This window comes from Cupressus sempervirens, unplaced genomic scaffold, assembly GCF_028749045.1.
Source record: "Cupressus sempervirens isolate cs-2001-9-10 unplaced genomic scaffold, ASM2874904v1 CseChr00c100012_05, whole genome shotgun sequence".
NCBI classification, from domain to species: domain Eukaryota; kingdom Viridiplantae; phylum Streptophyta; class Pinopsida; order Cupressales; family Cupressaceae; genus Cupressus; species Cupressus sempervirens.
In genome coordinates, this window is record NW_028322204.1 from 736,694 (window position 1) to 762,148 (window position 25,455).

Sequence of the window (25,455 nt, forward strand, 5' to 3'; positions counted from 1 at the left end):
GAAATCATCTCCTCAATTTGTGTTGAGAGTGAGAGATATCTTTCATGAAATAAAATGCTTTTAACAATAAAAATAAACTATATATTTACACACTAAAAATCTAACTAGTGCTTTAGAGGGACTCCATCAATATTTTATTAATTAATTGGATGCATGAGCCCTTTACAAGTTAAAAACCAAGAAAACATGAGAGAGAAAGTAGGAGGAAGCCATCAGTCGAAGTGGAAGTGCATGGAGACATAAAAAATAGAAGATGGCCCTTCACTAAGCATGTGTCAGAGTTAACTTGCCATCAAAACATGCTCTCGATGCATGGAAAGTGCTATTTTTGGAACTGGTAGTCAACTGTTGGTGCACCACTAAATTGCAGAACTACAGACCTATGGAGTTGCATGGAAATGCGGAGCTGCAGACCTCAACTAGGTCAAAAATCTCAAAATTTTACTGTGTCAAAATTAAAATTTTGGCATCTGGGTTTTGTTCATCTTCATCCTAAAGCTATTTTTGGATGTTTGCCCTTGAATTTCTCTATCATCTCAATTATTTTAGTAGCGTCTAGAAGATCTAAAGCCTCATACTTATCCTTGACCTTCTATCTATATTATCCACCTCGATTCGAGTCTCTACAAAATCTTCGAGTTTGGTGTCCAACTCTAACAGTGCTTCCTCTGTCCTAAAGGCCTGTCTGATGTCTTCATCACTAGATGCATCTTCTAAAGTATTCTATAGATTTTCCACTACTACCTCAAATGGAAACAACTTCTCTCATTCTTCATCTTCAAAAATGTCCAAGCATGCATCACTATACAACTTTTCTGCTTCCAAAATTCGCTCTTGGGCTTGGTCCTTGAGCCTATGTATCTCATCATGCAATGTTTCCATCACTTTATTCCCATCTTCTATTTTCTCTATCCAATCATCTATCATTTCTAGCTCTTCTTTGGTATATACATCAATCAAAATGTGGTACCTTTGTCCTTTTATGGCTTGTAGAGTTTTCAAATCTTTCCTCCATGCTCATACCTCATCCATGATACTAAAGTTTTGCTTCAAGATTGCCACAATCTTATCAACATTCTCTTGCATAACATGCAAAAACTTCAAACTTCCTACGATTATAGTGAAACCTTTATCCTCAAGATTGTCCCACCATTCTTGACAAGCTTTTAAAAATGGATTGAGCCATACACCTTCCCCTTCTCTAAGAATGGTATTTAGAGTCTCCTCGGGGCATTCAGGATCAAGAGGACCAAGAACTTTGGGTAGATATCCCTTTAGGATCTCAACTTTCCATCAAAGTGTTTAGATTTCAATCTGATTCTATTCTATGTGCCCGAGAACCTCTTTGACTCCCATAGTCATCATCTGTCGGGATGTATCCTATGTAGGCTTTCCCAAAATAATATCTTTCACTTCATAGTCCTCAAGACTTACAACTTTTGCATCTGTATCTTCAGGAGGGTGAGGCACTTGTGCAAATATGTCTTGGTTCCATATGGAAGTGATGAACACAAATGGTGTTGCATCATGTAATGGAGACTTAGGCTTGTTTAGGATCTCTGCAATATCACAAATGTCATCCTCTGAAGCATGGAACTGATGCTTGGAACTTATCATTATTTCTTTCCAAAAATATCTTGGGATGTGTCTCTCTACAACCTCAAATTTTGATGATGAAGGGATATGTTCAACTACCTCCTTCCCTTTATCACTCCTTCTTGGAGTCTCCTACTATGAGGACTCTTCTTCTGTAGTCTCAGTCTCTATAGATCCTGTAGTTTGATCCTCAACTTCTTGAGAAGGTTGTTGCACATAATCTACTATCTGTGCCTCTTTTGATGGCTCATCAATAAACCTTGGTTCTGGTTGTTCTTTTAATGATGGTTCCTTTTGAACATGTTCCTCTTCTAAACTTGGAGGTGGGGGAGTTACTGAACCCTTATCTACCACCATGACCTATGGTGGAGATGGAGGAGTAAGATGAGGTCCTTGTGTCTCTAGTGGCATCTGCATCCAGTCTTGCTATTGAAGTTTACCTGTAGGGGTGTCTCTTACCTTATCCCCAACTAACTCTGTACCCATAGGCATGGAATCAAAATTTGGGATGGAGAGAACATCTTCACCTTGCTCCCTTTGCTCATTCACCCATCACTGAACTTCATCTTTTGAAGAAGAGAGTTCTACAAGTTCTACTTGGGTGGGTGGTGGGGTACTCGTGGCACTCTTCCTTCTCTCCAATTCTATGGCTTTTGCCAACTAAGTTCTTCTTTGTAGAGGCACTTGTTCCTCCTCCTCATCTAATTCTATTTCTTCCTCTGGAATGGTTTCAAGAACTAATGGATTGGGCACTAATCTCTTACTGAGTCTTTGCCTCTTGTTCATCCTAACCTTGATCCTCTTTTGTCTCTTTGAGATCATAGGAGAAGAAAACTCTTCTTGCATAGGAGGAATAGAGGTCTTTGGAATTTCTCCCTCTTCTAATTAGCTCAGAAAAATAGGAGGCAACTGATGTTCAACCTAGATTTGGGTAGCTCCACCATCTTGGGGCTCTTGTGGACTAGGCTCCCATTTTTAGGAAGAGACTTGTTCCACAATATGCTTTGTCTGAGTCCTTTGAGGAGAGGCTCTCTTCCTCTTTCCCTTTCTCTCTGAAGGGTGATAATATCCCACTGGGTGGTCAAGCTGGTAGATTGTCTCTAACCTAATAGGAGACTAAAGTGAAAAGGTAAGAATAGTGACTTTCCTCCCTTTACCCCTTTTTGGATGAGCGTGTGTGTGGAAGATCACTGCATCTAGAATTGGATCAAGTGGAAAAGGATTTTTAATCCAACTCTTTGTCATTCAAATGACATGTCTCGCTTGATGATTAAATCATCTCCTTCCTCTTTATCAACTTTTGCATTTAGAATAGGTCTCTCACCAACTTTATCTATATTTAATAGGGGATCCAATAGTTCCTTGGAGTCCTATAGCCTTATCTCATTAGAGATGGTCAAATGGAGAGCCTTTTCTACTAGATACAAAGTCATCCTACAATAGTCTCTGATGCCAACATCATAGTCATTTGTGGTGTTAATCCAATGATCTTTAATGGCATCCTCATGATAGAAACCCTTTCCTGACAGGTTTTCCACTTTGCCCACATTGTCAAAATATGGTTGAGGAGAGTTGTACTCTTCAAGCGGATAGTTCTCCCATTCCCATTCAAATATCAGAATATCCCATTTTCTCTTCACCTAATATGCTCCTATGATAAAAAGCCAATCCCAAAAAGGTCTCCATTATTTTTTGATCATCTCTTAAGCTAATTCAATCTACCTAGATATTTCCATTAGGACCAACTTGTCACTTGGGTACCTTGGGAGTTTCTTCGGATTGATAGATGCACCAACTACTCGAATATATTTAAATGTCCTAAATTGGATGAAATATGCTTCGAGAGCTATCATCTATGCCTTTGCTTTCTCAAAAAATCTCTTCCCATAGTCCCCTTTGATGAATCAAATGATTACAAAGATGAAAGCATCATTTATGATTCTGTACTCTTTGTTCTATGTTGAGAGCTTCTTCTTCACCAACTGAGGATAAACTATGTATGGCCAAGCATTGGGGTCTTACATACTACCTTTCTTGTATAACTTAGGATAGTTCATTGCCCTTGTTGCAAGTAGGTACACCACATAAGAAGTCATATAGAACTTCTTCTTGTCCTTTACCATCCTCAGCTAATCACACAAGTTTTCACTAAGTGTGGTGGCCCAATCTAGTGGTATCTTTTCATGTCTGATAGTCTCAATGAAGTTGACCATGAATGGAGTGAGATGAATTTCTATAGGTAAGCCCATGAATCTTCTTAGGAGAATAATGGAGTATCCAATGTCATCCTTCATGTATCCCCAAGTCATATCCACTTTTCTGATTGTCTTTCACCGAGGTGGCTTCTCAATGAAGTACAAGGAATGTATGATGTCGATGGCCTCTTAGTGATGATCTTTATACCATCTTTTAGCTACTTCATAGGAGAGTTAGGTGAACTAATCGACTCTGGGAAGATGCAAGACCCTCTCGATGTTATTAGGTCATAGATCTAAGACCACTTCTCCGGTGACACTCTTAATTATCCTTTCGTCAGGAATGAAGTGTCGAGACAAGGTCATGACCAATTCAACTGATTGTACTGACATTGGATGTGATGTTGCATTCACTAATTTGGATCAGATTAATGTGGACACCAAGGTTGACCTTTCTGTCAGATTGTTGCAAACTCTCAAGAATTCTCCCAAGTCTATATGTCCAAGGTCAGTATCTTTGATCTCAGCGTACTCATCATGTAATCTCAACTTTGCAGGTATGCCTTGGAACTTGAAAATAATTGGTTTCACTGGCGCTCTGGATGTGGATGCCATCTGATCTTGTTATGGTTAACTGCGCATTACAAGAAAAGAAAACATGATCAGTCCTTAGATAGAAAAAAATGACGTAAGTAAAAAAAAATTCCCCTTGGGGACTTATTTATTTTTTGTTTTGAAAAAAATAAAATTATTTATTATTTTTTATTTATTTTTATTTTTTTATTATTTTTTTATTTTAATTTTTTTAAATTTTCAAAACCCTTTTCAAAAAAAAAAAACTAAAAAAATGGAAATTAAAAAAAAATATATGTGGGCACACGCATCGAGGCACATGCGCGGTAAGAAAAACTTGCACACGCCTGAGTGGTAGGTGGTGTGAGAGCACGTGTTGGCTAGTGCCACTGCAGCATGGGCCACACGCTCACATGTGAAGCACAAGTAGTGGCTGACACTACTGTAGCTTGGGCCATGCGCTTGTGCCTATGATTCATGTGGCACGTAGCACAACGACACGAGCTACAACACTCGTGCACATGGCCCAAGCGAAACCCAGTGCCATGGTGTAGACCATAGCGCCTGATGTGTGCATTGTGAGTAGTGCCCAGTGCCATGGCATGGGCCGCAGTGCCTGGCGCGCGGGAGCATGAAAGAAAGTGGGGGAGTTTACCTCTCCCTCCTCAAGCACTTAGAGAAAAAGAATGAGGAGGATGGAGAGGAGGGAGGGTTTTATAACCCTCCTCCCCTCATGCGTGTCGTGCCTTGATGCGCACGTGGCAGTTAGGGGAGGTTGAGATTTTTTTTTTCCTTCTTTGAAACTTGCATCTCAACCTTTTCAAAATTTCTAATTTTTTTTATGTTTTTGAGTTTTCTAATTTTTGTGATTTTCTCATTTTTGAATTTTTTAATTATTATTTTTTTTTTGTTTTTTTGAATTTTGATGCAACTTATAAACAATTTTTTTTTTCTTGACTCTCAGACTGTGAGTTCAGGAGTTGAAAAAAGTAGGGGGTCCCCATTCCTAGTGAGGAATGGGGTGTGTGTTGTGAATACCACAACAAGTATTAGCTTGGCAAGGTCGAAGGACATGTTGTTCTTCACCACCTTGAGAGCTAGATCAACTGCTTCACATGACACACTATTGAGACAATTAGAGCTATAGAATTTTATGAGCTATTACATGAATTCCAAATTTTAGCTCCATGAAAATCACACTGCTGATCTTCATGCCTCTTCCATCCCACTCAACAAGATTTTTGCTTTCTAGTTCTACTTGACATTGGGTTTTGGTAGTCTTTTCCTTGTTCAACATTGGGAGCCCTGTGATTTGATTAATTATTTTCTTTGTTATTTGAATAGGCTGCTCAAACCATAACTTCCCATTGTGTACAATATGGCTAAGGATGAACCTTATCCATTTTATTTGAAAGTCTTAGGGCATATGAAAAATGCGTGTTAAACCCTTGGTCTCCAAATGTTGATGCTCGAGTTTCAACACACCATTCACACATAACTTTTCTAGAGTCTCATCCATCTCTAGGGTTCCAATATCTTGTATCAAACAACAAAAATGTGAATGAATATCATTAACAAGTAATACCTTTGGTGCAATCTATGACTGAGCTCCAATTGGATCAAGCACTTCTGTAATTCCCAGACTCAATTTAAAGTCTGGTACCTTCTAATCAACTCCTCAAACCAACATCTCAGATCATTTCTTGTTTTTACTACTAGAGGATGCCATGCTCACTAGGGTTTATGAAAACATACAAAAATTTCAACAACAAACACATAAATCTCTTGGAAGCACAAAAATTGCTCTTTGCAAATAACTCCTTGAAAAATTCAGGGTGATAAATGAATTTGTTTCCCTTCCTTATAACAAATTTTCACTTTCCAATTGCCATAAATGCTTGGTATGATTTCCTGTTCGGTTACAAATTTTTTTCCACTTGGTTAAACCTTAGTGCTCAGTAGAGTCATTCATAATTCGGTGTCCATACAATATTTTAGCATATCCCAACTTTGCTCGGCAGGGTCTTGCAAGTCGACTTAGCTCAGTAATGTCTAGATTTTCTTTAGAAACTTAGTGACCCCTTTGTATCTTGAATGCTGATATGGATCTTTCCTTCTAGTAAGGTGGAACTGATGTAAGATGCTTGCTTTAGAGTCTTAGTTCCAGTCATCCCTATGGGAGATCAAGTAGAAATGCTTGAGTCACCCAATTCTTGAGTGACATGTGCTTCATAGCTTGGACTTGCATTCTCAAAGAACTTTAGAATCCATTACTGCCTCATCTACTTTTTGATGTTGTCAGATTTGGCTTTCTTTTAATCTTATCCTTCTAGTATTCATATAGTTCTTAGCAAGATGTCCAAGTTTTTTACAAATAAAACATATTCTAGTGGTGTCTCCTATCCTCATTTGATTTTTAACACAATTTGTTCAATGTGCCCAAATTCTCTACAATAGTGGTATCTACACCATGTGTTGTAGTCCCAACTAAATATAGCTTTCATAATCTATTTTGTTGGGTTCAATATCTTGATTTTGCATTAAGAAGATTTGTGCCCATGCTTCTTTCATTTGTGACATTTTCCTTCAAATTTAGGTTTCTCTTTACATTCATTAGCTCTATGACCATGCTTATTGCAGTTGTAACACTTTCTATTAAATTTTGCTTTATTTTTACTCCAACATTTGTTTGATGTATGACCTAACTTAAGATAATGATTGCAAGTAGGCCTTTAATTCTTTTGAGCTCCTTTCTTGAATGATTCACCTTCTTCTATGTATCCTATTCCTACTTTTCCTTTTTGTCTATATTGACTTTTCTCATTTAACCAATTCATGTCTGTTTGAGATTTCATCATCCTCTCATAGGTTTGGTTTTCAATGTTTATATCATTTTGAAATATTTCATTTTCTAATCTAAGATTCATGATTTCTTCATTTTCATTAGTAAACTTATCAATGAAGTCTACCTGTTGAAGGGATACATGTTGAATTTCATTTTTCTTTCCTTCTATCTCTTCTTTGGCTTTGTATTTTTCTTCCATGAATTCACACAATCTAACTAACTGAATTTCTTGTTCTCTTTTTAGTTTTCTAACTTCTTCTTGAAAATTACAATTCTTTTCTAATAGGTCTTTGATTGCCTCATTTGTTTCATCTAAATTTCTTTTTGGATAAATATCTTCAATTCTTTTTTAATTGTAGAGTTTGTTATTTATTTTTATTGCAAGATCTTTTCTTCTTTTCAAGGATTGAGAGAGTTTCTCTCTTGATTTCTTAAGTTTCTCAATAGCCAATTCTAAATCCAACTTTTCATTGTCAATAGCCTTATCTAGCTTGAATACCTCCATTGCTTCTGATCTTTGCTCAAGCTATCAAACTTCCTATTTTTTGAGAACCACAATGCTTTGATACCAATTGTTGGAAATATAGGATCGACTAGGTTACTGACAATATATATTCAGTTCTGGACCAACTTTAACAAAGTACAAAGTACTCCCTACTCTTTAGGCTCTGCAGGGCCAAGGTGGGGTGGACCTTAGGGATATGGAGGTGATTTATTATTTGGATATTCTCTTCAAACACTTACTTATTAATACCTTTATGTTCAAACCTATCCCTTATAGCAAATATTGGTGACAATTTCTTCTTAGATTTGCAACAAACTTCTTGATCACAATAGCTACTATAATCAAGAGGAAAACTATTGAAAATAAGGGCTAACCAACAATTTTGGTTCTTCATTACATAGAGTGGAAAATTGATTTTGGTTGATGTATACATTTTGCAACTATATAACTCATTGAATTTCAACTGAAATTAATTGATTAGTAACTTATCCATTGTTATATGGAGTCAAAACTAGTAATCTTAGACCTATTCAATTTGACTTGCAATTAAATTTGTCAGTAGGCAACTCTGAATCTCATTCTTATCATATCCCCCTTATATACCCAAAGCCCTACCACTTATTGGAAGTAATTACTTATTTATTTGAACTAAAAGCAACCCATAAGAGATATACAATTTATCTAAATTATATTAAACTCAAAGAATATTTCTCATTTCAATCTCAAGATCATAGATATGCAAGGAAGGAGAAAAAACTCAGATACACGAATATGCAAAATTTCCTTTGAAAATACATACAACACTTGATATAGACTAATAGTATAACTCAAAACTTGGCAATTTGATCATTCATATTCACTATTCCTTCAAAATTACAATCCTGTGATCATTCATATGATCACAAAACTAGACAGACTGTAAGATAACATAAAACTAAAAAAATACAAACTTCCAACCTCTACTCCACATCTTGGAAATCCTTATAAAGGATTTCAACACCTTAATGGAAGAGGAGGACACATGTCTACACCTTAATGGAAGAGAAAAAGTCAAGATCCATATAAAAAGATATACAAAACATTCTTCTATGCTTGATCCAAAATTAGGAAGGTAGTTGAAAAGTCACTAGGTGGCACTTTACTATAGCAACTTTAACTTCAATCCTTTTTGTCTTCTTCTTCCCTCTGTTTCCTCAAAAGTCTCAAAATTTGATAGGAATATTTATGAGAGATTTATACTTCTAATGAACTACTCAGTGTATTTGATCTTATCCTTAATCTCTCATTGCCTCTATTTAGGTAAGTTTTAAGCTATGCCCTATTATAGAGCCTTTATTTCACCCACTGTGTAATGCCTCACCAAGGGATCCAAAGAATTAACCTAAAGTTTCACTAAGTTTGGTAACATTTTTTTTAAAAAACATGAAAGTAAAAACCATTTACAAAATATACATAGTAATAGAAGCAATAATAATATCCAACTAAAGTGAACATAAACATACATAATCGGTCACATTCTTTAAGGATCCCTTAATGTTTAATTACATCTAAATCATCCAATACTAATGATTCCATCTAATCCACATAAAATAATAATGAAAAGTCCAATGTTCATTAATTACATTTTTGAATGCTCAATCATCCACTGTACATGTCATAGGGTATGAAAGGCTTAAAAGAATATACATATGTGTAAATCAAGTACAACATCATCCTTATTCTAATCCATGATGCAATAACATAAATGGAACCATACATGATACATCCTCACAAGAGATAACCATAAATCACCACATAATTAACTAAGTTGCACAATTCCTCCCAACCATAAATAGCATCATTAGACCATCGTGGGTCCTAGCCATCCCTCCGTGCGTAACATCCCAAATCACTGAAGAGATCATCGGTATTAACATAGTAGGAATGTCACTCCTAAATCATACTACATCATATGAAAAAAGTAATCTAACATGCAAAGTAAAGCATAAGATAACATCATCTAATATCTGCAATTCATCAATGTAAGGATACGTGTCCACCATCATAATCAAGGAATCCATCAGCTACGGTGTCTCAAATGGATCTCAGATGATAAGAGTGATAAGCACTACCACCTGACCACGTGGAACCTAAATGGTCCACTCCCACTGCACTGAGGAGATAATCTCAAGTCCCAAATAGGCTATCAAAATCACATAGCATAAATACTCTCTCTAAGTCCAGGAATCTTAAAAGTATACTAACTCAAAGGTTCCAATCACAAACCGACATCTAATCCTAGAGGCTCATAAAGACATGTAGGAAACCTACTATGCAAGCGAGAAAGTGTCATCACACGGATCACGCTAAAGTTACCCTTGTAGTCTCTCAATAGACCCCGGCCCCCTAGTGATCCTTGTGTGGCTACTAGTATCCTCTCATACAGATGAGGCATACTGCGGAATGCAAGGTCACAACCAAGCATTCTCTCTACTCCCATCCTAGTTTGTACTAGCAGTTGAGGCATGGGAGAGAACAAAAAAATTATCTTTTTAGATTCATTAAGTCAGTATTAGGTGTGAATGTTTTCACTTATTAAGACAACTTACAATGAGTTACCCTGGCAACCTCTTAGGGCCCTGGCCCCCATTGCAAGCCACTTCCTGAAACTACAAGTAGATAACCTACCCTAAGCTCATAGAACCAAAAATCTCAAAATCACAAAAGATAATCCACAATATAAACATCAAATTTCCATGAGTCATTTGAAAAAAATCCATAAATAATCATGACCACAACAGTTCTCTATTGGCAACTGAAGGTATCCCTGATAATCACCATAATCATTGGTTCTTAATAAGCAACCAAAAGTATCTCAATTGATTGAAGACTCCAAAAATGGTTGAGTCAAAACATGTCACAACATGACATCATCAAGATCAGATAACAATTTCAATTCCATCAAATGACTGGAAGTAACCCAAGTATAATTGATTGATGACTCAAAATGGTTAAGTCAAGTGTTTCATACATATGAATCTCAACTTCACACAAGAAGACTGGAAAGCAATAACAATCAATAAATACAAACATCTCATAGAGCATACCATCACATAACCATGGTTGGGTTTATAAAGATCGGAATCAAAAAGACATTATCATGACATCACAATCATAACCCCCAAGCCTTTGGTAGATGTCCTATAACTGGTCAACACTAGTCAACCCAAAAACCCAAAATAGATAGCATAGAGAAAACATGATGCAAGCACATGTTTTGGTTTGTTAAAATTATATAGTTGAATAAAATGTGGAGGTCTCAATTTTTGTTTCCAATTTTAGATATCAAGTGGAGAAAATCTGTGCATTTTCTTCTAACCCATGTAATAGTTTAAAATTTTTCATAGCTCTAGAATCAATTTTCCAATTATTCTAATGATATATTATTTATATAAATGTTATTTGAACATGACCCCCATCCGAAACCAACATGACACATTAAAAATTCAATAGAACAATTGAAAACACGATAAAAGCATTTACAAATTTCCTTCAATTTACATTTAAGTTTATATTAATAAACTAAAATATTATAAGATGATTATTTTAATTGAAATGAAAATTAATAATAAAAATTTCATTTATTGTTAATTAATCAATTAACAATTATTAATATATAATATATATATATATATACACAATATATATATATATACATAATATATATATATATATACATAATACATAATATTAATATTTAATATCATTATTTATAATAATGAATCTATATTAAAAATTGATAACATATCTATACATAACATAAACATTTATATAAAAAAATGTAACCAAATCGCAAATTACAAAGGGCCCGACTGTCATGATATGACATACATTTGCTGCGACTGTCACCTATGTGACTTGTTGTCATGGGTACCTTACTTACATAGGTACCCTGTGACTTATGCAATAAATGCACTATCGCAGGTACACTGCGTACGCAAGTACCCTGCGACCATCAATGTTAAAAGCAGTGGGGGGGGGGGGGGGGGGGGGGGTATGGGGAATAACCCGCCCCTCCATAATTTAAAAAAAAAATATTTTTTATAACATTTTTCATAAAAAACATTTTCTTTACCACATGTGATTCAAAAGTTTAATAAAGTTCCTCACTGCGATTGTAACATTCAATTTTTTTCAATATATATATGTATATATATTCATAGATTTTTTATTAAGCACTACAACATAAACATATATATGTATATATGTATATATATATACATTTATATATACATATACATCTATATATACATATATATACACATATACATCTACACACACACACACACACACACACACACACACATATATATATGCAGATTTGAATATATATATATATATATATATAAACATGTCTATTTCTACAAAGAACATATACACAATTTTCAAAAAAAGCTTCTAATTTTAAGAATTTTTCTATAAATATTTGTTCTCTAAATTTACTCAATAATTCTCCTAATAGGTTTGATTATAAATTTTAACCCTAGCCCCATAATTTTATTGGATCTACGCATATGAAAGTTTCATGCAACCAAGATATAAAAATCCTCAGAAAGCATTTAGAAGACATGAAGAAGATTGGAAATGCAAGAAGCGAAAATAACATAGGAAAAATCACAAGTGACTACCTAGACACTAATGCTAATTTGCTTCTCCTTAGGAACTGCAGAGCAAGCTCCTTCCTTCTTCCACATTCTTGGGTCCTCCAAACACGCTCTCCAAACAGTCTCCCTAAGCTTCTAGGAGTGCCTGAAAATAAAGAACTCTCAGGAAGTACCAGGAATGTCTCTAGAAACAACTAGAAGGTGTTGACAACTAAGGATGAGTCTTTTCCAACCTTCTAGACGAGTCATAAGGTTGTAGACACCATGTGCTTAATTTGTGTGCTAACCCCTATGTTGTTGACATATGTGCAATCAATAGGTGTGTTTACTCCTAGGCAAGCTTATAACTTTTATTTTAATTCTTTTATTACTTTTATTATTATTATTTTCTAATTTCTTTTATTTAATTCTTTTTCTCAATTAATTCTCATTTAATTAATTATAATCAAAATACCAAAAGATCTTGACATAATATTAATTTTTCCCAAATAAATAAATAATTAATTACAACTATTTATTTAAGACTTAATTAATAGAAAATTCACCATAGACCTCCAAGATAAAATATCAACAATTCATACAAAATCAGTCTAAAGAGTTAAAAATCATGAATTATGTCATCTGACACATTCAAAAGGTAGAATTTCTAGATACTTGTCCTACTTCACTAGGAAAAATGGTTTAGGGGTTTAGTATTTGGACTTGAGAATTTATCTCCCTTCTCTTACCATTGAGACAGTGTGATAGGGTATGCTCATCCTGGCAATTCATAGAAGTCGATACCTAGTACCTACAACCTGGATAAAAACCATGCATGTACATACAATATATACATATATTCTAAGCTAAACAGGCAATAGTAGGAAGTGGTGCATTGTGTAGATCTCGACTAGTAGGTGACTATGACTCCCTTCCTTAACCACATCAGAAACACCACACCTAAGAAAAAATATGCACAACATACACATGCAAGTATGGGGTGAGTATCCATAATAAAACACATGTGGTAATAACCCATTTAACTAGTCATCATCAATAACTGAAAGAAATGAAATAATCATCATGCATACATGAAATGTAGAGTCTAAATAATCTCATCATACATCAATTAAATTCATAACATAATGTCTGATAGTCTTGAAACAATGCTACTAATCCATCAACATAAAACTAGTCTAACATAGTCCGATAATAATAGCAATAATATGTCTAGAAAAATGTGAGCGAGGGTAGGCACTACATCACTGCCCCTTGGATTAATCTTACTCCTGGAAGCCTACAAAAAAGTAGGGATATAACTCCCATAATCTAGCTGCATCCTCCCATGTAGCTGAAGAATCATCAGTAGGGTCCCATTAGACCCTTACCTGCTCGATGGTTCGACCCCTGAGGGTCAACTCCTGCTGTTCTAGAATATGAACCAGCTCCAAAGCAAGCTACCCATCCTCTACTTGCAATGCATTCCAATCAGGAACATGTACAACATCAAGAATATATGGCCTAAGTACTGAAACATGGAAAACATCATGAATGCGAGCTAGGCTGGGCGGTAGAGCAAGGCGATAAGCAACTGGGCCAATCCTCTCAAGAATCTCAAATGGTCCCACAAAACCCTTTCCATAATGGATCAGACTCTTCTATGGACGCACTCTCAAGAAAACCTTGTCTCCCATAGAAAATTGCTTATCTGTCCTATGAGCATCCGCATACTTTTTTTGCCTATCCTGTGCCGTAGTCAAGTGCTCGCGGATATGCACTACCTGTTGTTCCATATCACGAAGCATCTTAGGACCCAATAAGATGCGATCCTCCAGACTATCCCAACTCAAGGGTGTATGAAAAGGACATCCATATAAAGCCTAAAATGGTGCTAGGCCAATATAACTGTGATACCCATTGTTGTAAGCAAACTCCATTAGGTAGAGATAGTCCTCCCAATGTGTCTGCCTATCCATCACATACATTCCTAACATATCTTCCAAAACCTGATTCACCCTCTCTATCTAACCATCTATCTTTGGGTGATATGCTGAACTGAAATTCAATTGTGCTCCAAGCTCATGCTGTAGCGATGTCCAAAATACTAATGTGAATACAAGGTCCCTATCTGAAATGATCTTTCGAGGAATACCAATCTCACAATGTCATGCATGAAGACATTCGCTATAGAAGCTGTCATGTAGGAAGACCTGATTGGTGAAAAATGTGCCACCTTAGTCAACCGATCAATAGTGACCATGATAGCATCATGGCGACGAACAGTAATAGGTAATCCTACTATGAAATCCATAGAGATGATGTCCCAGTTCCATGAAGGAATGAGATTCGATTGTAAAAGTCTTGCCGGGTGCTGGTGTTCTACCTTAACTCTCTGACACTCAAGAAACCTAGCCACATAATCATAAATGTCTTGCTTTATCCTAGACCAATGGAATAAACACCACAAATTAGAATGCATCTTCTTGACACCTGGATGTGCCGAGTAGGGTGTACGATGGGCCTCTGCTAGAATCAAGGTGCGAAGCTCATCTAGTAATGGCACATAAATCCTCCCTGAATGTCTCAAAAGACCATCTGATTCTCGGATGTAGCCTGCAAACTTACCCTCCAAAGGTCTTCCTGAATCTATCTCTCTGCACACTTCCTGGTACCAAGAATCTGTAGGAAGTGCCTGAAGAATCAAACTCCTCAAATCAACACTAAGAGTCATAAATGATAACACATATCTCTTGGAACTGAAAGAATCTGCTAGCACATTCTCCTTTCCCTGAATGTACTTTACCTCAAAATCATACTCACATAGAAATTCCATCCATCACCTCTGGCGAGCATTCAAATTAGGCTGAGTGAAAATGTATTGAAGATTGTGATGATCACTATGTAGCTCTAATCTGTGCACCAACAAGAAATGTCTCCACCTTGTCAAAGCATGAACTACTCTTGCTAACTCAAGATCATGTGTAGGATAATTTAGCTCATGATCCTTGAGCTTTCATGATTCATATGCAATCACTTGTCCATTCTGTATCAAAACTGCTCTAATCCCTTCAAGGGAAGCATTTGTACAAACCATGAAATCACCCTCTGGATCGGGTACTGCTAAGATGGGTGCATTGGTCAAAAGCTCTTTGAGCTTCTGGAATGCTTCCTTGCATTTCTCTATCCATATAAACTTCTTTCCTTTTCTCTGAAGGGAAGTGATAGGATGTGCTATTCTAGAGAAGTTTTGGACAAATCTGTGATAATAACCAGCTAGACCCATGAAACTATGAATTTGTGACACATTAGTCGGTGTAGGCCAATCTACTATTGCTTGGATCTTTGTAGGGTCCACTAAAATAACATCACCTAAAATGACGTGCCCTAAATAATAAATTTTTGACTTGAATAATTCACACTTAACCGCATTGGCATAAAGCTGATTGTCTCTTAAACACTATAAAACCAATCGTAGGTGTTCCTCATGCTCCTTTTGAGTCTTAGAATATATCAATATATCATCAAGAAACACAAGTACAAACTTGTCAAGATAAGACCAAAACATGCCATTCATCAAACTTATGAAAATTGATGGAGCATTAGTTAGCCCAAAAGGTACCACTATAAACTCATAATTCCCATAGCGAGTTTGAAAAGTGGTCTTGTGAATGTCAGCTTCCTTAATGCAAAGCTAGTGGTATCTTGACTTAAGGTCGATCTTGGAAAATACTGTAGCTCCCTTGATTTGATCAACTAAGTCATCAATCTTAGGTAGAGGATACCTGTTCTTAATTGTCACCTTATTCAACTATCTATAATCAATATATAGGCGCAAAGAATCATCTTTCTTTTTCACAAAGAGCACTAGAGCTCACCATGGTGACACACTAGGTCAAATGCTCCCTTTGGCCAAGAGTTCCTCTAGCTGAAGACACAACTCACCCAATTCCTATGTAGTCATACAATAAGGAGCTTTAGAGATAGGTTTCGCTCCAAGAATTAGATCAATGTTGAAATCGATGTCCCTTTTTGGGGGCATGCTTGGAATCTCACTTGGAAATACATCTGCGTACTCTTGTAGAATAGGGTGATCCAAAGTATTCCTCACAAGATCTTCTTCATCAAGATCATTTACCATAACAAAAAATATTTGACATCCCTTATGAAAACTCTGCTTTAGTTGCATGGCAGAAATCATCCCTAAAGATATAGGTTTTGGTATCCCAACTATCTTCACATCATTCCCTTGGTCATCTTGACATTATAGAATCTTCTTCCTGCAATCTATACTAGCTCTATGAGAGCCAAGCCAATCCATACCCAAAACCACATCATAGGAACCAAGGGGTATAACCTGAAGGTTAACTGCAGTATCAAATCCTCCTATGCTAAGCCCACACTTAAGAACTACAAAATCTGTGGAGACCTTAATGCCTGAGGCTAGTTCCACTTGCCAACCATGATCTTGCTTCACCACATCCAGCTTACACCTAGCAACTATAGATGGAGAAATAAATGAATCTGTAGCTCCTAAATCAAACAACACTGAAAGAGATGTACCTCAAATAGCTCTTGTTGTTTCAACCATTGTTCCCTGATGATCTGCTTGATGATGATCTACTGCTGCAAACACTCTATGAGCTCTACTTGCATCCCCAAATGTAGGCTTGGATGTTATTGGCCTAGGGCCTGAATACTAAGGTTCTCACTGAGGACAGTGAGCTAAAAAATGTCCAATCTATCCACATGAAAAACATCCTATATTTCTACCAGATCCTCTTCCCATAGGTGGTGCATTTGATTGCTGACGACTATTCCTGCTAACAAAAGACTGACTACTCTAAGCTAGCTGATTGGGTTGATTTCATTTATTGTGTTGAGCATTGCAGTTGTTCTTGGAGTTAGAACCTCAACCACCACCTTGAGCTTGAGAATTCAATCCCTTTTCCTGTTGCGTCTGCTGAGACTGCTGCTAAAACTGTTTCCTTTTAGAAAAAGGAGGCTTCCTATTTCCACCTGAGTTGTAGTTGCCTTTAGATCTTGATGCTGCAGGTGCTCCTACAAAACCTCCCTAACCAAGGTTGACACTTTTTTCTACAAGGATGACTCGTCATATCGCATCCTTGAGGGTTTTTGGCTCAAACACCTTGACACCCCCAATTATACAATTGTTCAAACCCCTAATAAAGTGCTGTGTCAATTGAGCTGAGTTGTCACTGTATACTGAAAATTACATAAGCTCATAAATTTTTTACTCATACTTTGTTATAGTCATAGAATACTACTTGCGATTATGGAACTCATCTGCCCTTTGCCGCTTCCATTCCTCAAGTAGGAATCGTTCGCGAAAGCTCTCAGGGAATAGCTCCCAAGTGACACTGTTCATATCAATGCCCAACTTCTTTTCCTCAATTGTCCACCAAGTGGCCCCAAAATTCTCCAGATTGGTAATGGAAAATCTTGCCTTAACATTACTATCAAAGTCTTGCATAGAAAAAATCCTGTCAAGGGCAATAAGCCACTGTTCGGCCACATATCCATAACCTTGCTCGTTAAAGGGCTTGACCTTGGATCTTAAAAGGTCCTTCATCTGAGTAGATATGATGGATCTCTGTCGATCCTTCTGAGGACTCCTAGACTTGGGTCTATGCTCTTGTTCTGTTTGATGTGCTCTATGTTGTTCATGAGCAGGAGGTAGACGGTCAAGAATGGTCTGCATCATTTGTCTCAAGTTAACCTCCTCAGACTCAACTTGGTCCTCTCTATAGCTCTCTTCCTACTGCTTACTAGTGTGCTCTCCTCTACTCTCTTCATGAGCAGATCCACCGTGGACAGACTCATGGACATTGATAGCTCTACCATGACCATGGCCTCTACCACGGCCTCTAGCAGAAGACCTAGCCCTAGATACCATCCTACAACAAGATCTAAAATATTATCAAAACCATAAGGCATGCTACTATATAGCATAAAAGGCACATGTTCTACAAAAGACTAAGTTCAATTTCAGTTTTGAAAGCTAAGTGTTGACGTATGAAAAATATGCAAGTAATAGTTTTAGTTCTATTTTAGTTCACCTAGTTTCAAGTTTGCAAGAGATACACATCATAGTTCAAGTCCTAGTTTGTTCCAAAATACCCAGAGCTCCCAATGTAGAAAATCATGCTCTGATACCAAATGTAATGCCCCGCCAAGGGATCCAAAGAATTAACCTAAAGTTTCACTAAGTTTGGTAACATTTTTTTTTAAAACATGAAAGTAAAAACCATTTATAGCATATAGATAGTAATGGAAGCAATAACAATATCCAACTAAATTGAACATAAACATACATAATCGGTCACATTCTTTAAGGATCCCTTAATGTTGAATTACATCTAAATCATCCAATACTAATGATTCCATCTAATCTACATAAAATAATAATGAAAAGTCCAATGTTCATTAATTACATTTTTGAATGCTCAATCATCCACTGTACATGTCACAGGGTATGAAAGGCTTAAAAGAATATACATATGTGTAAATCAAGTACAACATCATCCTTATTCTAATCCATGATGCAATAACATAATTGAAACCATACATGATACATCCTCACAAGAGATAACCATAAATCACCACACAATTAACTAAGTGCACGGTTCCTCCCAACCGTAAATACCATCATTAGACCATCGTGGGTCCTAGCCATCCCTTTGTGCATAACATCCCAAATCACTGAAGAGATCATCAGTATTAACATAGTAGGAATGTAACTCCTAAATCATACTACATCATATGAAGAAAGTAATCTAACATGCAAAGTAAAGCATAAGATAACATCATCTAATATGTGCAAATCATCAATGTAAGGATATGTGTCCACCATCATAATCAAAGAATGCATCAGCTATGATGTCTCAAACGGATCTCAAATGATAAGAGTGATAAGCACTACCACCTGACCATGTGGAACCAAAATGGTCCACTCCCACTGTGTTGAGGAGATAATCTCAAGTCCCAAATAGGCTATCAAAATCACATAGCATAAATACTCTCTCTAAGTCTAGGAATCCTAAAAGTATAATAACTCAAAGGTTCCAATCACAAACTAACATCTAATCCCAAAGGCACACAAAGACATGTAGCAAACCTACTATGCAAGTGGAAAAATGTCATTGCATGGATCACGCTAGAGTTACCCTAGTAGTCTCCCAATAGACCCCGCCCCCCTCGTGATCCCTGTGAGCCACTAGTATCCTCTCATATAGATGAGGCAAACTGCGAAATGCAAGGTCGCAACCAAGCATTTTGTCTACTCCCATCCTAGTCTGTAGTAGCACTCGAGGTATGGGAGAGAACAAAAAGATTATGTTTTTTAGGTTCATTAAGTCAGTATTAGGTGTGAATGTTTTTACTTATTAAGACAACTTACAATGAGTTACCCTGGCAGCCTCTTAGAGCCCCGACCCCCATTGCAAGCCACTTCCCGACACTACAAGTAGATAACCTACCCTAAGCTCATGGAACCATAAATATCAAAATCACAAAAGATAATCCACAATATAAACATCAAATTTCCATGAGTCAATTGTAAAACATCCATAGATAATCATGACCACAACAGTTCTCTATTGACAACTGAAGGTATCCTTGATAATCACCATAATCATTGGTTCTTAATAAGCAACCAAAGGTATCTCAACTAATCAAAGACTCCAAAAATGGTTGAGTCAAAAAATGTCACAACATGACATCATCAAGATCAAATAACAATTTCAATTCCATCAAATGACTGGAAGTAACCCAAGTATAATTGATCGATGACTCAAAATGGTCAAGTCAAGTCAAGTGTTTCATACATATGAATCTCAGCTTCACACAAGAAGATTGGAAAGTAATAACAATAAATAAATACAAACATCTCATAGAGCATACCATCACATAACCATGGTTGGGTTTATAAAGATTGAAATAAAAAAGACATCATCATGACATCACAATCATAACTCCCAAGCCTCTGGTAGATGTCCTATAACTGGTCAATTCTAGTCAACCCAAAAACTCAAAATAGATAGCATAGAGAAAACACAATGCAAGCACATGTTTTGGTTTTTTAAAATTATATAGTTGAATAAAATGTGGAGGTCTTAGTTTTCGTTTCCAAGTTTAGATATCAAGTGGAGAAAATCTATGCATTTTCTTCTAACCCATGTAATAGTTTAAAGTTTCCCATAACTCTAGAATCAATTTTCCAATTATTCTAATGATATATTATTTATATAAACGTTATTTGAACATGACCCCCATCCAAAACCAACAGGGCACATTAAAAATTCAATAGAACAATTGAAAACTCGATAAAAGCATTTACAAATTTCCTTCAATTTACATTTAAGTTTATATTAATAAACTTAAACATTATAAGATGATTATTTTAATTGAAAGGAAAACTAATAATAAAAATTTCATTTATTGTTAATTAATCAATTAAAAATTATTAATATAATATATATATATATACATACATACATAATATATAATATTAATATTTAATATCATTATTTATAATAATGAATATATATTAAAAATTTATAACATATCTATACATAACATAAACGTTTATATAAAAAAACGTAACCAAATCACAAATTACAAAGGGCCTGACTCTCATGATATGACATACATTCACTGCAACTGTCACTTATGTGAGTTGTTGTCGCGGGTACCCTGCTTATGCAGGTACCTTGTGACTTATGCAATAAATGCACTGTCACGGGTACACTGCATACGCAGGTACCCTACGATCATCAATGTTAAAAGTAGTGGGGGATGGGGTATGGGGTATAAATCGCCCCTCCATAATTTTTAATATATATATTTTTTATAACGTTTTTCATAAAAACATTTTCTTTACCACATGCGATTCAAAATTTTAATAAAGTTCCTCACTGCAATTGTAACATTCAATTTTTTTCAATATATATATATATATATATATATATATATGTATGTATATATATATACATATATATACATACATATATGTGTGTGTGTGTGTGTGTGTATGTAGATATGTATATATATTCGCAGAGTTTTTATTAAGCACTACAACATAAACATATATATATATATATATATGTATATATGTATATATATATGTATATATGTATATATATATATATATATATGTATATGTATATATATATATATATGTATATATATATATATATACGTATATGTATATATAAATGTATATATATATATATACGTATATGTATATATAAATGTATATATATATATATATATGTATGCAGATCTGGAAAAAAAAATAAAAACATGTCTGTTTCTACAGAGAACATATACACAATTTTTGAAAAAAGCTTCTAATTTTAAGAAATTTTCTATAAATATTTGTTCTCTAAATTTACCCAATAGTTCTTCTAATACGTTTGATTATAAATTTTAACCCTAGCCCCATAATTTTATTGGATCTATGCATATGAAAGTTTCATGCAACCAAGATATAAAAATCCTCAGAAAGCATTCAGAAGACACGAAGAAGATAGGAAATGCAAGAAGGGAAAATAACATAGGCAAAATCACAAGTGACTACTCAAACATTGATGCTAATTCGCTTCTCCTCAAAAACTACAGAGCAAGCTCCTTCCTTCTCCCACGTTCTCGGGTCCTCCAAACATGCTCTCCAAATGCTGTCCCTAAGCTTCTAGGAGTGCCTAAATATAAAGAACTCTCAGGAAGCACCTATAATATCTCTAGAAACAACCAGAAGGTGTTGACAACTAAGGATGAGTCTTTTCCAACCTTCTAGATGAGTCATAAGGTTGTAGACACCATGTGCTTAATTTGTGCGCTATATCCTGTGTTGTTGACATATGTGCAATCAATAGGTGTGTTTACTCCTAGGCAAGTTTATAACTTTTATTTTAATTCTTTTATTACTTTTATTATTATTATTTATTTATTACTTTATTATTATTTTTATTATTATTATTTTCTAACTTCTTTTATTTAATTCTTTTTCTCAATTAATTGTCATTTAATTAATTATAATCAAAATACCAAAAGATCTTGATATAATATTAATTTTTCCTAAATAATTAATTTATTAATTAAATCTATTTATTTAAGACTTAATTAATAGAAAATTCACCATAGACCTCCAAGATAAAATATGAAAACCCATCATAAAACAATCCATACAAAATCAGACTAAAGGGTTAAAAATCATGAATTATGTCATCTGACACATTCAGAAGGTAGAATATCCAAATACTTGTCCTACTTCACTAAGACAAATGGTTTAGGGGTTTAAGATTTAGACTTGAGAATTTATCTCCCTTCTCTTACCATTGAGACAATGTGATAGGGTACGCTCATCCTGGCAATTCAAGGAAGTCGATACTCGGTACCTGCAACCTGCATAAAAACCATGCATGTACATATAATATATACATATATTCTAAGCTAAACAGGCAATGGCAGGAAGTGGTGCATCATTTAGATCTCGACTAGCAGGTGACTACAACTCCCTTCCTTAAGCACATCAGAAACACCATACATAAGAACAAACACACACTCCATACACATGCAAGTATGGGGTAAGTATCTATAATAAAACACATGTGATAATAACCCATCTAACTAGTCATCATCAATAACTAAAAGAAATGTAATAATCATCATGCATATATGAAATGTAGAGTCTAAATAATCTCATCATACATCAACTTAATCCATAACATAATGTCTGATAGTCTCGGAACAATGCTACTAATCCATCAACGTAAAACTAGTCTAACATAGTTCGATAATAATAGCAATAATATGTCTAGAAAAATGTGAGTGAGGGTAGGCACTACACACTATTTCTCAAACATAAATCTCTCACTTGGTGGGCCACTCTATGGTTTTAACCTCTTCTATGTCCTTTGTGGCTTTAGTCTACCTAGAATCTGTTATGGCTCTAGACTCCACTAAGAATTTATTCAAATCTATTTCTTCTCTAAAAAAGGTGTCAATCAAATTATTGAAAGGGGCATCACTGCTATCTTCAAAAATTGCCATTGTAGTCTCTTGAGTAAAAAACACACTGAATGCATCTGACCGATTCATGCCATTCTCTCAACTTCTTGTTATTATCCAACATTGGTGGTATGTAGGGCTGAATTCCTTAAAATAGTACTTTCATCTTTCCTTGTATTATTTGTAACTTACCAGTGAAGAAATGAATTAATTCCTTTACCATTTCTAGGCCCTCCTTCACTGTAATAATTTTGTCAGGAAAATCTAGCTTTTTAGCCATCAACATGATGAGCCTCTCTAAGAATTGAATGTATGGCCCCCAAATATTGAAAGTGGGTGTCAACAATGAAAGTACTTCATTGAAAAAAATTTCAACATTTTGTAAAGAAAGATACAATGTATGGGCTTGTTGTGATGTGCTCTTTAGAATATCAACCCTATGACCAACCATACACCTAAGGGTAGATTTCCTTACCTCATTGCCTTGTTGCATTGGTGGAGCATCAATGCTCATATTTTTGGGCTCTATTGTATCCTCTACCTCTAGATCATCTATTTGTGTTATGGTCTCTATTTTGACCTTAGATGGATGCTCTGAACTGTCCCATTCTTTGCATTTTCTAGTTGTTCTCTAAGGGATGCAACTATGGACCTTGGCTTCAAGTTCCACAATCCTTTCTTTGTAAACATGGCTCTTCTTGAGCTCATCCTCATAGAGTTTCCTTACATGAATGTAATCATGTAAAGACTTGGATAATCTTATCTCTATCTCTTCTACCTTTGCCTCATTCATGAATGAGAAATGCTTCAAGGCCTTTGAGATTTATATACCTAAAGTACCTTGCAAAGTCCATAGAATCATGTTACCCTATTCTATGCTTTGCACATCCATCAGCTTAGGTTTTTTTGATGAAGGAGCCATGCTCCACACTACCAAAGATTTGGTGTCAATGTTAAATCTAGTTCCTCTCTATAGTCCACCAACACCATATGCCTCATATGAGATGGCATTTTCCTATCTTCTAATCTGATCAAACATAAATTCTTGCTCCAAATCCCACCTGGGTACCAACAACATTCCACTCTTCTGTACAAGGTCTCTTGCCTCCTCCAAAATCATGACTTCACTCCCAAGATCATAGGCATTCAATTTCTCAACCAATTCTAGCTTTTGTTCATTCGATTCTCCTCGTTTAGCACCAACTCACTTTGTTTTACCTTGTACAAGAAGCTCTTGAACTCTGCTAATTTGATGAACTGGTCATCCTCAGTAAACTATTGGGCTTGAATGATCTTGTTGTCCAACCTTGCTACTACTAGCTCTAAATTAGTTAGTGTGTTCTTAGCTGCAGTAGCCCTATCTTGGATATTACTGTATCTTAGGTCAGAAAAGTACAGACTCTTATTAGGTAGGATTTGCACTCTCCTTTGTTTAACCTCTACAGAGATATGTCAAACCTTTTACCTCTTATTCTCCTTGGTGACCCATGATGTCTCAACAGACTCTTCTTCCTCTATTTCTAGAGCCACATAAGGTTTAGGGCTGTCAGGACATACCCACTCTTCTTCTCCTATGGGTCCCTCTGGCATTTTGGCCATAATTTCATCATGGTCAGTGATCATCTTCCTAATCCTATGAGGATAGGGGATATCCATATAAAATCCCTTGAAATTGGGATCTACTCTCTTTATTTCCCTTTCTACCCTCAAAACATCATCAAGCTTGGACAAGTTGTCAGCTGCCTCCCCCTCTACAAAAATATTGAGAATGATGTCTTCATGGGTTAATTCTTTCGTAGCATGCACCAAATAGTTTCTAATTTCTTTGAGTGTGTTCCTCATCCAATTATCAAGGTCATACATTCTATATGGACCCATTGATAGATTGTAGTGGTGGAGGAAAGAATGAATTTGATCTAAGGCCTCTTTTCTAATTGAAAAGTCCCCCACCCTAAAACATCTACATAAGAATGTTCCTTTAGGCAATTTAGGCCCTAGATACTATTTATTTACCATAAATAGCTACCACATGAATTCAATTATACCCAACCTAGGGGGAATAAACTTTGATAGTATGTGGGGTGGCTGGGG